The sequence below is a fragment of the Ursus maritimus genome, unplaced genomic scaffold (assembly GCF_017311325.1).
Source record: "Ursus maritimus isolate PB19 unplaced genomic scaffold, ASM1731132v1 scaffold_25, whole genome shotgun sequence".
NCBI classification, from domain to species: domain Eukaryota; kingdom Metazoa; phylum Chordata; class Mammalia; order Carnivora; family Ursidae; genus Ursus; species Ursus maritimus.
In genome coordinates this window covers 13,230,223-13,247,966 of record NW_024425008.1, presented here as the reverse complement: position 1 = coordinate 13,247,966, position 17,744 = coordinate 13,230,223, and the positions used below count along the sequence as shown (strand labels likewise).

Genomic DNA, 17,744 nt, shown 5'->3' with positions numbered 1-17,744 from the left:
AGGAAATGCAAAATCCATCCATGGTAAATTTATAGCAGATTTCGGGATCTGGGATATTTCTGAGGAAACAGAGTGGCAAAGCCAGCAACAAGTGACCATGTAGGATGTGGTAAGATCAAGACCCTAAAAACAGATGCTGCCCTTGGCCAAGTCAATTCGCTTTTACCACTGCCCTCTGAAAGACCTGCTTAATACAGACCCAAACCCAAAGCAACGCCTCACACTGGAGTATCACAGTATTGCATGCTGGGGGAAAAAAAAATCTTGCATAGAAAATTGCCTGGGGCACTAACGCAACCAGTTAGAAAGAAAAAGAATGAGCTTTAGGACTTTAAAAATCAAATTTGTTAGGATACAATGTCCCAAGACTGCTGCAACATGAAGGAACTGAATGAATGAATGAATAACGCAGCGGAGTCACAGTGTCTATGATTGGAAGAGCTCTAAGACGGCTACCACTGTAGACTTTGTATGCCCGCTGTGTCGTGGGAAGCTCACCACCTAGCCGGACAGATCTCTCCGCTGCCATACAACGCTAATGAGCGACAATGAACACCTCCAGAGGCTTCAAGTTTTACCCAACCTAGTTTCTGTTAGTGTTAAGAACACAGGTGTTCCCAAAGAGTTAAGCACTGCAACAGATAAAGTTAAAAGTTAAGTACTTTAGACTTTATCTGTCACCAACATTCCTGTGTTCACCTCGTGTCTCAACTAAGTACTTATCACAACCTGTACTTTCCTTACCTGTTTCAGTGTGGACTAGGGGGTTCCCCAACCTCTCGGTGTAACTGCGTGAAGGTAAAGATCTTGTCTTTCCCCAGCACCTAGCCTAATGCATGCCCACACACAGTCAATGTGCATTACTATTTGCTGGATAGAGTAATGAAATGAGAACTAGGGAAGTAGGTGCTTCTCCTTATTCATTTCATTTCAAATACATCGCTTGGGTGGGTTTGTCGTTAGGAGTCCACTGGTCAGGATTCTGGTCCCTGTGCTTCATTTTTGACAAAGCTATGCATCCCTGAACAAACTTTTACATCTCAATGGTTTCCTTTGTTTTGTTTTGGGTGGGTTTTTTTCTTTTTGGTAGTTTTATGGTTTTATCAGCACATACAACCTGCACATAAGCTGCCTATTCATTTTCTTCGCTGCACAACGTGGCGATGGGATTGGCGACTCTGATGGCCAACCGGGCTGCTCTTTCCACCGTGGCTTTGTGGTTCTTGGAGGAGACACTGTGAGCAGTCTCTGCACGGTGAGATTTGTTGCACACCGGCAGCACCACAAGCGCCTCGATGTTGTGGACGAGAAAATTCCGGAAGCCCCTGGGCAGCATGGGCTTTGTTTCCTCGCTGCTCCCGTAACTAATGCTGGGCATCAAGATCTGGCCCGTGTATGTCCTGCTCACCCTGTTGTCAATGCCGCCGGGTTTCCGCCAGTTGCGCTTACTTTTGACACATCGGTCTGACTAGTCCCGGATGAACCTCTCGGTCCTCTTTTTACCGATCCTGGGCTTCCCTAGAGGTCCGAGGGCGGCCGAGATGCCGAGCAGGAGAAGGCTGTCACCTGCACAGGCAGGGCTGAGAAAGAGACTCGCTGGTTTCCTTTGCAAAACTGGGCACTCGAACTATGCTTTCAGAGGTCCCTGACGTTAGTCATACTCCAAAGATTACTTAGGAAAATAGAAACCCAAATACCTGAGTTATCATAATTAATAAAGTTTAGACTGACTGGAACAAATAAAGAAATGCATTCCGAGATTGTTTTATTGAGTTAGTCATGGTTTTATCAAGTTCACTCATTTCCTTGCCAAATCACAAACTGTACTTTCCTGCATGTGGCCCTTAAAAAGAGTGGGATTGTTGAGGTGACTAATGCCGACTCCCTGAAAAAGGAACAACCCCCTCCCCTCCTGTCCAAAGAATTTCTGCAGCCTGTTTGCAAGCTTTCTCATTTGAGATGCAAGTGTCATTTAATTAAGTGGTTCCTGGCGACTTTGATTTTTCCTGCCTCCAATGGGTTAATGCTCTGAGAGCTCCCTCTGTTTTACAAAGGGGCAAGAAAACACATTGAGCTGATACAGTCCATTATTAAAATTACATTTCAGCAGAGGCAAATAACTGCAGCCACCAGACGCTGGGCTTAGCCATCATCTTCCCTTGCTACAACCCAAAGCTATTACATTAAGAGCGTAAGCAAAACAATAGAGCTGACAGTAAGGCAAACTCCCCTGGTAGATGGAAACCATCAATCCTGCTGGTGAAGTATTTAGCTACAAAAGGAGAAAAGACACTCTTTGATTGAAGGATAAAAGGAAGGAATACACAGCCACTTTTCAATCAGAGCGAGATCGCGAATACTTGGAGAAAAAACAGCTTCCACAGCCAGATGGTAAGTTTCAGAAAGCGGGAGCCGCCAAGTCCACCTCGTGAGGACTTAGAAAAGTTTGGGGGCAAACCAAGTCGTGCATACCTGCTCCACATTCGACTTGGGTGTTCAGGGTGCCCACCCATTCCCTGTGTGATAGTTTCTATAGAAATCAAACACTGAGCTTCCTTAGTGGCCGAGCAGGCCCAAGACTGACCCCTTCGGCTTCAGCAATGTTCAGTTATATTAATAAACTCTAAGTCTTTATTTAGAAGTCAATGAAATTAGCAGTGGAGTTTAGAAGCCAGAAACACGATGTTTGGTTATTAAAAAAACAAAAACAAAACAAAAAACTCTGACCATTCTTTTCAGTTAAACTCCAGCTCCGGTTCTCTGGACTAGAATAGTAGTGTTAATGGATTCCACCTCGACTAAAAAGGGAGCCAGTGGCAGAAAATCTATTCCTCCGGCAAGGTTGCCGGGCAACGAGCAAGCTTTTGGCATGTGGCTGATGTCTCCAGGCAGCCTGGACTCCACAAACTGAGCTCTTCCATCACTTATAACTAACTTGATTTTGATGGATTAAAACCGAATCAAAATGTACTGTAACTCACTCGCTCCCAAACTCAGGAATCAGGGAAAGACAAAAAAAATATCCCAACACCCAACTAAAGACTAATTTATCAGAAACACTAGGATTGACTAAAGCTCATCCTACTGGGTGATCAGTTCTAGTAGACACAAGATTTCGTTTTAAGACAACCATATCCAAAGGCAATGGGAAAAAATAGCACTGAAGACTATTTGGGGAAAATATTAGTGTTCTAAAGACGGAGCCTCTATGTAATGAGGAATTCTGGACTCATCTTTCTGCCTGCAATTCTCTAGCAACACCTTCTTTGGTAAATACCCAAGCGCATTAGTCAGTGACCCACAAGGGCTCACTAAGGGCTCTGAGGTCCCACCTCGGGGCTGTAGGGGTGACCAAAAATGTAAGACATCGGGCCAGGCCTTATTTAGAACACGTTCTCTCAGGACATAAAGTAAAATGGCTTCCTCTCACCAAAGAAGGTCTACAAAAGGTTAGTTAGGCATTTATTGTGTTCACTTATGAAAACCACCTCCAAGATACACTACCTGAGCCGACTAGGCTCCAAACATGGTCAGGGCGGGTGGCTCAAAGGCCATGCCTGTCTTTTCCCAGGGTCTGGTGCGAAGTGGGCCCTCCTGCCTGGCCTCTGAACGCCCAAAAGATACGCTCCCACTTTATCACAAACTTTTCTTTCTCTTTTAGAAAAACACCCTTTACGGCATTCATAACGAATCACCTCCACTGACGACAGGCCCTTCAGAACCGCACGCAGGCGCCCCAACAGCGTGCTTCCTCTTCTCCCGCATTGCCCAGCCCGCAGTGGTTAGCGGGCCCGGGGCCGTCATGGCGGACTCTGCGGGCAAATGCGACCCCACGACGCCGAGCAGCAATTCTGCCCACACATCACCTACGAGCGTCAGGTGAAACCAGATTGTGCTCATCGGCTCCTTCTAACGCAGACACTGCATCTGACTTCCAGGGAAGCACTTTCATGTTCCAGCCATGGTGTGTCCCATTTGTGGCCTCGTCAGCTCCTCATCCATTATGGATCCATTATGCCTTTAGTCAGTTTCCATGTTTCTTGCAACACATTAAAATGCACTGCAGGAGCTAAAAGCAGCCTCCTCTGTAACCATTATGATGATAAAACGCAACTTGATGGAAACTGATATATTATTATTGCTCCCTAACAAGACATATGCCCTCAGGAAACAAAGAGTTGCTAGTTTTAATATGAAAACGAGGCTTAATGGGTGTTCCCAAGAGCGTATAAAGGTGGCTGAGCAGGGGCACGGCACTGCCACTCTGTACAAGTCTACTGCTCGCCCACTCTTTCAGGTGTAGTCGGAAATGCCATCCCAGAAATCTTTTGCTGGGCTCCCCCTCCCCAACCAAGCTCTCCCTCTGTTACCTGTAGCTTTGCCCCTGTATCAAACCCTTTCTATTTTATGTTCAACTTTGCATGTAATTATCCACTCTCCTATCAGGTGTATGTTCTCTGAGTGCAAGCTCAGGGGCTTATTCAGAATAGATATTCATTAAATGTTAGATGATTTTGTTTTTTACTGAGAGAGAACAAAATGACATATAAATATAACCCCAAAAGATTTTAAAAAAATTTTTTTAGGTTATGGATACTCTGGGATATCTGGTCAAACCACTAGTGCTATGGCATGCAAAGAGTCCACGGTATTGGTGTTAAGTTGACCAATTGGCTCTACCCTTCCAACTAGAGTGCCTTTTGCTCCCTGTAAATAATTTAGTAAATTGCAGTTTTGCATAGGAATTCAATAAATAGATGCTATGAGAAAATTAAGAGTTAATGATTTTTTTCCTAATGGTTTCCTTTCTTAAAAAAATGTTTTATGTTATAAATATATCATATACAAACATACCATATAATCTTTGTCTTTTTTATATATATACACATATATACACACGATATTGATTGTCAGTTGTCAAATTTTCTCTTTATCTGATTAGTTTGCAAGATTGCTTTATTCAAGTTTATCGATAATAGCACTGCATTTGTTTCCTATTCAGAATTAATCACTATTTGTAATTAATTATTTGTTGTATCCTGGTTTGTCTGTCTCCCCAGTAGACCACGAGCTCTCCAAAGGGAGATGCGATTTTATCCAGAGCTCTGTTAGTATCTCCCCTGCCCGACACCAAGGCTGACACAGATGAAATCCCCAGTAAATATTTGTGGAAGGATCACTGTCTGAAGTAGTTAGCTGACTGATTAATTAATGCCTAACTGAAGTTCTAGCTTGGTAGAGGGTCTTCAAAAGAAAGACTGCCGACTTAACAACTAGGCCACGGGTCTTGCAGTAGGTTTTGCTTCAGAGAAACACCTGCAAACCAGAACACTAGAGCTAGCATTCTCCTTTAGGGAACCTGAAGGGAGCCTGTAATCCTAAGAGAGCAAGAAGGGGAAGCTGGCAAAGGGAAAATGCTGTATTACCTTGTTCAAAGAGAACATTCAAAATCAGAAACACCTACATTCAGATGTTCAAGATAGAGACACCTAACTGTAAGTCAAAATACATTTTTGTTTTTAAATACAAGTTTGAGGGGCACCTGGACGGCTCAGTCTAAGCGTCTGACTCTTGGTTTCGACTCAGGTCATGATCTCATGATCGCAGGGTCCTGAGATCAATCCCTGCTTGGCCCACTCGCCCCTCCCCCGCACTCCGCAGGGAGTCTGCATGAGATTTCCCTCTCTTTCTCTCTCCCTCTGCCCCTCCTCCCACTCATTTGCACACACTCTGTCTCTCTCTTAAATCTTTAAAAAAATAAAAAATAAATACAAGTTTGAGACTATACACACCTCTACTCTGAGTAAAAATTCCCTCTTTCAGGGGCGCCTGGGTGGCACAGCGGTTAAGCGTCTGCCTTCGGCTCAGGGCGTGATCCCGGCGTTATGGGATCGAGCCCCACATCGGGCTCCTCTGCTATGAGCCTGCTTCTTCCTCTCCCACTCCCCCTGCTTGTGTTCCCTCTCTCACTGGCTGTCTCTATCTCTGTCGAATAAATAAATAAAATCTTTAAAAAAAAAAAAATTCCCTCTTTCACTCCCCTGCCTTCTCTTCCTCCCTCCTCCTCGCTTCCCCCTTAATCCCTGCCCCATGCATCCCTCAGAATTCCTATGCATACTGTATTTTAGATAATTTTATTATTCCCCACGTGTATATTCCTGTTTTTCAGAATATATGTTCTGATTTTTTATTTAGAAAAAACATCATAAATACATGCATGTATGCGGGTAGGCTATACATATGGTTATAAAGATGTGTGCACACATCCCAGTATTAGCTTATTTACTCTTGCTAATACAGCAGAATAACAGACACAGAAAAATCAAAGCGGTAGATAATTTTTAAAATTATTCATATTTGACTCTAGGACACTAACAATTTAAACACTAGTCTTCCCTTCTATTCTTAATTCTATTTAGCTCAGGCTATTAAGACTAATTTATGTTTTAAGGGCATACACTAACTGATCATATGGGATAATATATGTAAAAGTACTCTGTAATTAAAAGCCTAATGTAAACGTGTTATTACCATAATAATTATGATTTTTCTTTCAGGTTATATGTATATAAGTACGTATGTATGTATGTCTATATATTATGTGATCTATGTAATCTGACACAGTTTTCAAATCCCTATCACAGTTTCCGAAAATCTGTTCACAGACCAATAATGGTTAGTGACAAAGTTTTTACTGGTCAGAGGCAAAATGAGGAAAATGTAACAATATATTAAGGGTTGTTGTTTTTTAATCATGCTAAATGCATACTATTTAAAAGATTGCTTTTGTTCTGAAATCAAATTCTTACTGATTTTTTTTTTTTGGTTTGTTCAAAGGTCCGTTGTTTTATGAAATTATGGTCATAACGAACGGTAATTTTTAAAGACTTTCTTTAAAAAAAAAGAAAAGAAATTTTCTTCCGTAATGTTACTAGTCGGTGGAATCTAAGGGTCTGAAGAAAGCTGACAACATTTTCATATTCTGTGTGAGGAGTGAATGCTACCCTCAGTTCCTCGTGTCACCCCAATCACAGCAGCATCTGGAACATCCCTGAAGGTCTGGCCTCTGAGCGGAGCCCGCCCTGGACCCAGCACTCCAGCACCGACCCCGGGCTCAAGTATGCTCACTTCGTTTTTTCCCCGACAGCCCCAACGAGAAGCACCACTTTAGAAGAAACCCCCAATCTTAAACTAGTCCAAGGTGGGGGCAGGGTGAGGAAGGCATCGAATCCAATTTATTATAGGCAAAGAGACTTCAAAGTCACCATCTGATGGCTCAAATATCCATAACAGAATTGGTATTTCTTCCCAGATTCAAGGCATGGCCAAGTCACACAGACTGTTCCAGAGTCCAGTTTTCATCTTGGAGGCTGCAAGCCAGGCAGGCTCTCTGCCCTTTGATCTGGTTGGAACTGGAGTGTTACAAATATGCTTGTATTAAGCTATCTCCAGTCTGCCTGAGGGCATCAGTCTGGAATGCGAAAATGGGAGCTTCAAACTGTGAGGTTCCCAAGTCACATTTTTTTCTGGCAGGCGGGCTGATGCTCCTTCTTAGAAGCAACGGGGTGATGCCCCTCGCCCAAGGAAGGCATGAGGGCTTCATCAGGCGGCACTAGAGAATTCTGTCTCTATCCTCAGGGCCAAGAACGTGTCTTGCAGGTGAAGGACAAGGGAACTACAAGTAAGCACGAGAAACCTAAATTACACTTGCACGAAGCAACCCACAGGCGCTCCAAGCACCGAGCTACAGAGACGCAAGAGAAGCGCCACCAAATTGGCCATCAAAGCCTCCATGTTCCACCAGCCACCTCCGGGGGAATGAATCATTCCCAGGACTCCATCCCTTCTATTCCGAGGCCTTACCCTCCTAGACTTGACAGGGCAGGCCTCCGTTTGCAAAGTCAAAACGTAGAAAGAACTTATTATAGCTGGAAGATATTCTGCACGAAAGAAGGTACAGTGAACAGCAAACATTTCCAGCAGCATAGCCAGTATTTCCTTATTTCCTGGACAATTTACTGAAAATCTTCCACCCCTGCTTTCACAGGTTGCGGGCATCTGCTGTGCTAAATTGTCTGCTGGTGAGAGAGAGAAACCAGCACGTTCTGCCTGGCCCAGGGATAACACTGAAAAAAAGAGAGAGAAGTGTCCTTGACAAACAGTAGACTGAGCTAACCCCGTCTAACCTGTCAGCAACGGGCTTTAAATGGTGGATGACCAGAGACAGTGAGAAAGCAGCTTGCTTTATTTTTCACCAGCTTATATATCACACCAGTCATCATCCCCAAAACATCAAGAACCCCCAAGTCCTTGGGTGACTGCTTCGTACAAATATGGAAACATGGAAATGGTACAACGCAAACCACTGTTCCTTTGACTCCAGATGGAAAAGGTGCTGCTTTTAATATCATGCTTACTGGACATCCATCATCCCAAGCACAGTGCAATCGTTGTAGGGCACAGAGAAAGAAAATATATTCTGTGGGGTAGAGGAATGCAAGCAAGAGTCTCAACAGACATGCAGTGAAGGAACGGTCTCCTACTTCTTGTCAGAATCATGGTGGGACGTGGTGCACACGGATGTTTCTGGCTGGCCTTAAAAGAAAGGAACTCTTTCAGAGAGTAGCGACCTTAAGCATCTTATCAGCCTTTGAAGTTATGCACAATGACATCCTCTGGTTCCCTGCCCAGGGCAGAGGTTTAAGCTTTAAGACTCCGTTTACTTACCAAGAATTAAAGAAATATTTTTACCACAGCACAAGGCAAAACGGCCAACTTTTTAAAACAGCAAATGATAGGATGGTGAAGTAGGGGAAAGCATCCTTTCCATGAGGCACCCCGCTCTGCTAAGGGATCCCAGAGCTGTAGGTCTAACTTTCTGGAGTTCATCTCCTTTATTTTTAGTCTTCTGTGCTATTCAGATCAGTTTTGTGGGACTTGAGCTAGAGTCATAGAAGCAGAAATAGGTTCTGACACTTCCCCCCTCCCTCGAACCCATCCCTGGTCTGATCTGCCCTAACAACACCTGTCCTTCCTACTGACACCACTATGTCTCTGCAACCCTTCTCACCCCTGACAAAATAGGGTGCCCCCAGCTCTCTCCAATGTCCCCCCTCAAGTGGGAGACCAAAGCGTGATATCATTTTCCACAGAGGTGTGAGGGGGACCCTTATATCTACTGCTGCCCCCACATAGCTCTCTGGAGCACCTAGACTCATGTTTTTTCCTTGTGGGGCGTCATGTCTATCTGGTCGACCACTTTATCCCTACCGACTGCGTTCCCAGCCAGCATGGCGTTGAGCACGTAGTAAATTCTCGTGACATGCTCACAGAACAAGAGTCTGCTTACTGCCACCCCCAGCGTCCTTTCTGTCCTTTCTGCAAGATGGCGGCCTGTCTTGAGGTATACACTATTTTTAGGGCCTCGCCTGTGACTCAGTCTTAGACATCAAAACCTTCTCTTGCTGGAGCTGTTTGGTTTATTTGTTTTTGTTCTAATCTTATGCCATGGCAAAAATTCTTACGCAAGACCCCAAAAAGCCGGGAGCCCAGAGATTCTGAGAACCTCGTAATCGTCACTTAAGAAAAGGTAATAATCCTAAATGCCATCATTTTCATGATTTGATGATCTCTGTGTAACTAATTACTGAATTAGAGCCAAACACTTGAAGGAAAACAGAAGGAAATCTGTGGCCCTGAGATTTATCTTTCTTCTTCAAAGAACTGAGAGTTGCTTCTATAGTGCACAATGTTAGGATAGGCCTTGGGCCAATCATTGTAAAGAGCATCTGAAAAAGCACTCAGAACTGTGTGCCCAGTTGTTCCATGACGGATATCACTATTTGTTTGCTTAAGTGAGGCTGTAAGGATTGCTGGAAACGTTCTGGAAAAATATGAGCCAAACTCCAGTCCCTACCAGCAAATACAAGCACGCAGTTCACATATATGTCACGACCACGCAGATCATCTGACTTACAGGTATGAATAATGGATAGACAAGCGGAACCCCATTCAAACAAACAAGCGACTTTAGTTCACAATAGAAAAGTAAACAGGGCCCTCAGCTGAAGTTAGCCTTTAACGCCAAATTGTCTATGTACACAATAAAACAAGCTCTTTACTGGAGCCTGGAGGGCGTCTCCACGTGGACTGTGGTGAATTCTCCTAACTGAAGGCGACAGACAGTAAGTCAACATGAAGGGGCTCTCTCAAACACCCCACTTGGCACGCATTCACAGCCGGCCTCTTCATCTGAAAATTTTCAAAAGACCGCGCCAGGTCTGGGGGGGGCTCCATTTGGCCCTCAGAGCAAAGAGGCCACGCGGTTCCCCATATTACACAAAGGGGACAGTTTGGTAAGGAAGAACTATGAAGTAGTGCTTGTGGGTTAATCGAGTTAAAAGACCAGCCCAATGAAAGGAGCCCTTTGCCTAAACAATTTGCAAGTGAAAAAAGAAGAATAAAGAAATCAAAACTCTGGAAGTATAATCCCCAAATACACAACTTGTAATTTCTAATAAAGCAGGAAGGACGAACTTGAGTCATTTAACAAAATGGTCAATACCAATTAGGATCCACAGCCCTGAACAGCTCTCTGATTGCCCAGGGGATTAAATCTCTCGGTAGCAGGCCCCAAGGCTCCTTTCTAGCAAGCTCCACCACTCATTGGGAAGCCAGGGAAAATGAGTATCCAGATTAGGTTTGCGGCTCACAACTTTTCAAAGTCACTCAAATCTCAGAAATAAAGATTGGCTGATCAAGGGAAAAGCAGAGACATGACCGTTTGGTTCTTTAGAATCATGCAAACGAAGCCCCTTTTTGCCATTTTAAGGAGTCAACTCAAGTTAGTGTTCCGGCGCCCAAAAAGTAAAAAGAAAGTAGTCTTCACTTTAACCAACAAAAAGGCATATGAACGTCAAGCATGGGAAGGGCAAACAAAAAAAAAACAAACCATAAAAACAATAATTCCCCTTAAGGGACTTTCTTCCTTTACCTTTTACTTTATTTTAAATTTTGATTTAGTGAGAGGAAAGCAAAAAAAGAAAGTTAGGGCTTTGTCCGTATTTTTTGTTGTTGTTCACTTTGATTTTTTGTTTACTTTTATGTTATTTTCATTTTTTCGAAAATCTTGGGTCATGTCTGCATACGGTGTAAAATTCGAAAGGTTGGAAATACATCAAAATGTCATCTTACCACCCCTGTCACCCACCCACCAATTCCACCCTCAACAGCAAAATGAAAACAAAAACAGAACAAACAAAAAACAGCAAATACTACCAAAGGGGGGAAAAATCAAATGCTTTTTGGCAAACTCCCATACTTAGTGTTTTTCATTCAACGTCCTTTGCGATCCTTCCCCATGGTTGTACGTACAGAGCTGCCTTATTCTGTACAAGTGCAAATACATCTGTAGCATAAATAGCAAGAAATGGATTTGCCTGTCTGCTGATACATGCATTTTCTGCTTCAATTAATCTGACCAATGTGCTTTTCCTAAAGGCTGTATCCACTTATACCCCCATCAGCAATGGAGCTTCTCACACGGGCTAACAGTACCATCCACCACAACTGGCACCTGAACAAGGAGGGGGTTAGGGGTGCAGACCCTCACCCCACACAGTTGAAAATCCACGTAGAACTTCTGACTCCCCAAACCTTAACGACTAATAGCCTACTGTTCCAGAAGCCTTACCAGTAAGTCAATGAACACAAATTTTGTATGTTCTATGTACTATAGACTGTACTCTTACAATAAAGCAAGCTAGGGAAAAGAAAATCGTATGAACAAAGTCATAAGGAAGAGAAAATACATTTTCAGTACTGTATTTATCGAGAAAAATCCACGTGTAAGTCAACCCACACTGTTCAAACCCACGTTGTTTGTCAAGGGCCAATCTATTTTGAACTTCACCAATCTAACAGGTAAAAATGATCTTTAGAAGTTTTAGTTTATGTTTCTCTTAGTAGCCCTGGGGATATAAGCATGTTTCGATACGTTTAAGAGCCATTCATTTCCTTTTCTGTCAACTGCACCTTCCTATCTTGGGTGACATTCTACCACTTTCTTTATTAAAGGCAGTCTCTCTAGTAAATAATATCCAGACTGATCTTTCAGTGTTTTATAGTGCCTTCAGCTCCTTCATAGAATTCTGCCTAATTTAATAACTGCAATAAGCTGGTAAGGAGGCATAAAAATATTATTCCTGCTTTGGAGCTGAGGAAGCTGAGGTTTGAGTGTTAGCAGATTTGACCAAAGAGCTTACTGTATGTTCCCAGCCAGGCCGAGAATTCACAGAGTTCACCTTCTAGTCCACTGATTTCTACGTGTGTGTGTTTACTGCATCAAAATGCCTTCTTAGATTGTAGAAAAGACAAGAAATAGTCTCTTTTTTAAGTGATGAATTTGCATTTTCTATTGACCTGGCCGGTTTTCATTGTATAACAAGCAAATAAGGAAACTAACACTATATTATTCTCCTTCTGTTGTTTGGGCCAAAGCTGAGAGAAGCTTTGGCTCTCCGCATACATCACCAGTGTATGAGCCTGGCATGGCATTCAGGAGGATGGACATGCTCCCTTCCTCAGGAAGCCTGGGGCCCCTGCACAGCCCTCCCTACTGAAGCGTGCAGGGGAGAATGAAGGCACCAACCCCCAGGACAGGGCAGAGGAGGAACCTCCCCCCCCTCCGCCCTGGGAATTGGGGAGGCAGAGAAGAAGACAGTTGCAAGCCACAAGGGCCTGTCAAAATTTTTGGCTATTGATAAGGAATGCTTCTGGGTTCACCCTAGGATTCTGATTCCCAAGTGGTCTCTGGTCCATCCTGAGGATGCTGCCAGAAAGGGGTGTGGGGTGGAAAGTATCCGCTGATTTGGGAAAAGGGACAGAAAGGAGCTAGAAAACCGGAAGACCTGTATTCTGCCCCATGTTGGGGGGCAACCGGGCAGGGATCCAGAGCTGTGAGGGATGGGGCAAAAGAAGAAAGATGCCTACCCAGTCAGAGCTGCCTCTGAGGGCCTGGCATGCAGCCACCGGAAGCTGCAGGGCAGGAAAGGGCTCGGTGGACAGGGCTTCAGTCATCGACACTGTGGTCTGGTGATCCTCGGCCAAACTGCACTGGGTGGGGCTTAGCTCCAGAACCTTGCCACCGTCCCTGAAGGTCTCAACTGCCTGCAAGGCCTGCGTGGCCAGGGCACAGATGAGTGTGGTTCATGACTCGGAGCTCACACCTGGTGCAAAAGGCACCGAGTTCACCTTTTAATTTAGTTACCTCATCTGTTTGCTTCCTTCCTTTGTTTCCTTGCCATGAAAAGATGGTAAAACCTCTTCTGTCCATTCCTGCTCTTCCTGGAGGGTTCCTATTCACCCCGTTGAAAGATCCCGAGAGAGTAATGTTTGTTAAGGTGGTCTGGAAATTCCACTGCATTCTCATGGATCTTCTGCCCCAGACAGAAGGGAGTGACGGTGTCAATCAGCAAGACACCCGACAGGTGGGCCATCCCCAGGGACTCTTAAGCTAGCTCTGGGTGGCGCCACTGCTGGCTTCAAGCAGCCAGCTCTGCGACCGGCCCGGCTCCTGGGCAACAGCCTGACTTCGCCTGGTTAGCTGAGGGTTCCACGTGCTGGGGGGGTGGGGGGGTGGCAGGTGCGGAAAGCAGAGACTCCATCCACTGTAAGCCCTGGAAGGATGTCTTTGACACCACACAAAAGCCAAAACATAACGCAAAACACACGTGTAGACAAAATTGCTTTAAAAACTAAGAATTGCTTTAAAATAGAGTGACCTTACGGAGGCAAAAATTCACAGCATGTCATTACTGACGGGACCATGAAGATGGACACTGAAGACTTGCTTCTACTTCTCCAGAGAACATCTCTCTATCTACCACCCATCTGGGCCAGGGCATATGGTGAAAAGCTGCATGAAGTATGTCCACTGTATACCAAGGGCAGGACAAGCAAACGAGTGGTCATGCAGGAAAAGGCAGTGTGACGTCCAAAAGCAGAATGGCCTCACGGGGCGAGGGAGGCAGGACAGGAGCGGTGCGCACTCAAAGCCGAGGGCCAGAGCGCACCTGCTGGGCAGGTGGGGAGATGCAGGCTCTGCTCTGCGGGCAGGCCAAGGCTGAGAACAAGTCCCCAGCTCCTGGGTTCTCAGCCAGGTAAATAAGACTGGAGCTTGGGCTCAGAAACAGGGTAGGGATCTGGGGACCAATTTGGAGAACTAATAAAAAGACAAAACACAAAAACCAGGACTCAAGGTCACAGTTGGACGAGGCAGTAAGGACTCGGGGCTCGAGCCCCTCAACACTGCCTCGGGTCAAGAGTCATCCCAGGTCCTGCGGCAAAGCCCCATCCCTCAGATCCCTCAGGGAAGGCGGAGCCGGCCGGGGGTGCCGTAAGGACGGACGGCCACCTCTGGAGCCCAGGGGTTCAGCAGACCCAGTCCCGTCACGGATGAGGGAAGACGCGGGCGAGGTGGCACCATCACGGTGGCTCCAGCAGGCCCTGGGGCACCCGCTGGGAAGTCGGGGTGACAAGGCAGCAAGATAGGCCGCAGCCTGATTTCATTACCTGCCTGAGGAGCTCAATGCATCTCGTGCCCCCTACTCGCCTGGGGCAGACTTAGGCCTCTCTTAACGCGGGGCTTCTTCCCTTTAACGCTTCCTGTTCTTGCCTGTCTTCTCGGGAAGGCACGGTGCCACCAAAAGGAGCAAGAAAAGGGCAAATACGAGCCCACAGGACTCTGTGTACAACATATGAGAACGTCTGCGTAAATGGTACCTGGACGCGAAGGGCCTCCTAACCCGAGGGGAAGGTGCCGGGACTGGGTAAAGGCACGCCCTTTAGCTCTGGGACGGGGCAGCAACAGCGGAGGAGACGGCGGCAACCGTATGGGCTCACACTTGCATTCTGGGGAAGGAGGGAGTCTCCCCAAAACAGTGAGGGTCTGCCAGGCTGCTCTTCCTTGCACAAACCAGTAATGAGCATCGGCCTGGAGCTGGTCAGGGGGTGGCCCCACGCAGCCCCTGGACCACTGGGGCAGGGAAATGGGGACCCCTCCCATAGCCTGTCTTGACTAGAGGCAAGGAGGCGAGCCCCAAGTTACCTGTACAACTCAATCCTGGTACAGACCTTCTGGACAGCAAAAATCCAGCCCTGCGTTACGCTGGCTTTGTGAACGGTAGTATATGTGGTCACCAGTGTTAGAAGTGACTCCAGAGCCAGTTGACAAGTCCGCGTCTCATTGCTTTAAAATGACCTATCGTTATGGACCCAAAATTACATTGCCCAGCAAGATTACCTACTTTCGAGGGATTTACCTGTTGCTATCTCCGAGGATATTCAAAAGAAAAATAAAACTAGCTACATTACTCCCTGAATGTGTGCTGGGTGCGAGTTACTGAGATAATGCTGTACACACACCTGTTTGGCTCTCAGAGGACACTTTCTCAAGATCACACAGCCATCAGTAGACAGGCCGACCCTAGAAAACAGGTCTCGCCCTCCTAACTCTGTGGTCTCCAGACAGAGCTTCAGTTCAGGAATTTCTAACAGAGGTGCTCCAGACCATTTCAAACCTATAACAGCCGCCAAGCCCTACGCCCAGACCAAACAAAGAAGATGCTGGCAGTGAACGACAGAGAAGGGGGTCCAGGTGCCTTCTGACTGAAAACCAGCATTTGGTGGAAGAGCCAGCAGGACAGGAGGTCAGGCCCCAGCTGAGATGTCTGGGAATGCAGAGCGGCTCAAGCGGCAGGTGGCGATCTATGCAGGCTTGGGAGAGGAAGGAAGGCAGGATGTCATGGCTGGTAGGCACCACCAAGAACTGGCTTCCACAGTGAGGGTGTGACACCTCCCAGAGACCTCAAGGAACCTTGATAGCTTTGGAGCACCTTCGTGGGTCGTGTCGACTTTCACAGCTCTTGGGGATGCGTCAGACATCCCTGAGGCAGTTCTGTGAGATCAACGTGAGGTACTGACAAGGAATTCCACTGGACTTCCCTCGGGAGGAGATCACTTCCTGTTTGGGGAGCATCCAGGAAGGAGGGGTGGTGGGTGCAAACCCCTGAGGGTAGGCTGTGTTCAGAGGGGCAGCAGGGGAAGGGGAACACTATGTCAGAGAGCAAGAGGAGCCAGAGCAGAGTATGGCGGTGTGCGGGTACAAGGTACCTTTGCAGATCAGGAACTGGGGCCATCTGGTGGCAGGGAGGCTCCGCGGGGCAAGTGCAAGGGGTAGCAGGGGCAGGAGATGGGATGCCATCACAGATTTTGTGCAGAGCATGATAGGATCGAGGAAATTCAAATGGTCAAGCTTTCCAGAATGTGAATTTAGAAGAAAACAGCAGAGGAGGGGATCTTCCCAAAATACTTTCAAGAGAGTTGTCTGCAAATTGTGGATGGTGGCATTTGCAAGAAAGGCTGGCTATTACTATTATTATTACTGTGGCTCTAGTTGGGTTGGCATGATCCTGTTATAAGGCTTGGAAGGGAGGAACGTGTGTGTGTGTGTGTGTGTGTCTGTAGAGGTTCCAGTGTGATTGGGATATTTATTCACGATCACATCAAAAAGACAAGATTTCTTTTGTCTCCTGGACGCCTCTCTGTGGAGACTCCACTTGCCTTCCTTGACCTGTATTTATGCAGTAGGAGTTGCACATTTTCCCAACCAGCTACTTACAGGAAAACGCCTCCTAAATAAACATCACTAATTTTGCTGCCACACCATGAATTCTTGATAAAATTACCCAAGTCATATTCCTAGAAAGAGAGTCAGTTATCAACAGACCTTGAGCATCAGCGCCATTCAGGGCATTCTATTGGTATAAGGAAAGAAAACAATGATTCTTTGGGGCGCCTGGGTGGCACAGCGGTTAGTCGTCTGCCTTCGGCTCAGGGCGTGATCCCGGCGTTATGGGATCAAGCCCCACATCAGGTTCCTCCGCTATGAGCCTGCTTCTTCCTCTCCCACTCCCCCTGCTTGTGTTCCCTCTCTCGCTGGCTGTCTCTATCTCTGTCGAATAAATAAATAAAATCTTTAAAAAAAAAGAAAGAAAGAAAACAGATTTGCTCATAATTGCCCCCAAAGGAATTTCTATTCTTATAGCCACATAAAAAAATAGGTATGGACAGACTTGGATGTGGTGAGGAAAGTGTATTGGTAAGATTTACTCAAAAGGAGGAAAGTCAAGAGGAATTCAAAAATTACACTAGTATCAAAAAGTATATAATTGCCAAATTGTGTACGTGTATGAGCAGATCTTGCCATGTATTTTTAGGCAATGTATGGAAGTTTACCTGCAAGTAGTCATCTGCAAGGTTTTTCGGTCTCTTCTCATTGACCCACTATCATTTACCCAGCTACTCTATACCATACAAGGAACACCAAGCTGTCCCAGAAATTTTCCGCCTCACCATTTTGTAGAATGATTCTGCCCTCACATATGCCTTCAAAGCGTTACCACGAGGACATTACACAAACCTTGATGCTGTCAAAACCACATTCAATTAAACTAATAGAGGATGTTCCATTTCAAAACATGCCCATGTTGCATCCTGATGAGGAGGTATCAGAAGAAAATGAATTTGGACCACTTTGAATGATGACATCTGCATTACCACAGAGATTCACCTATCAAACTAATTTAGGTTTAGAGCCAAAATCAACACTGCTGTCAGAGTTGATTTCTATTCATTTAAAAACTTCCAGGCTAAAGAGTGATCAGGGGGAATTTTAATGTCATAGG

General features: G+C 45.7%; 1 protein-coding gene and 1 pseudogene across 10 annotated transcripts in view; both read right to left on the bottom strand.

Annotated features, from left to right (window-relative positions):
• The window catches only part of FOXN3 (forkhead box N3), a 386,468-nt gene that overhangs the window by 315,385 nt on the left and 53,339 nt on the right, over window positions 1-17,744 (bottom strand). The window lies entirely within an intron of this gene.
• LOC103673870 lies at window positions 1,079-16,804 on the bottom strand (annotated as a pseudogene).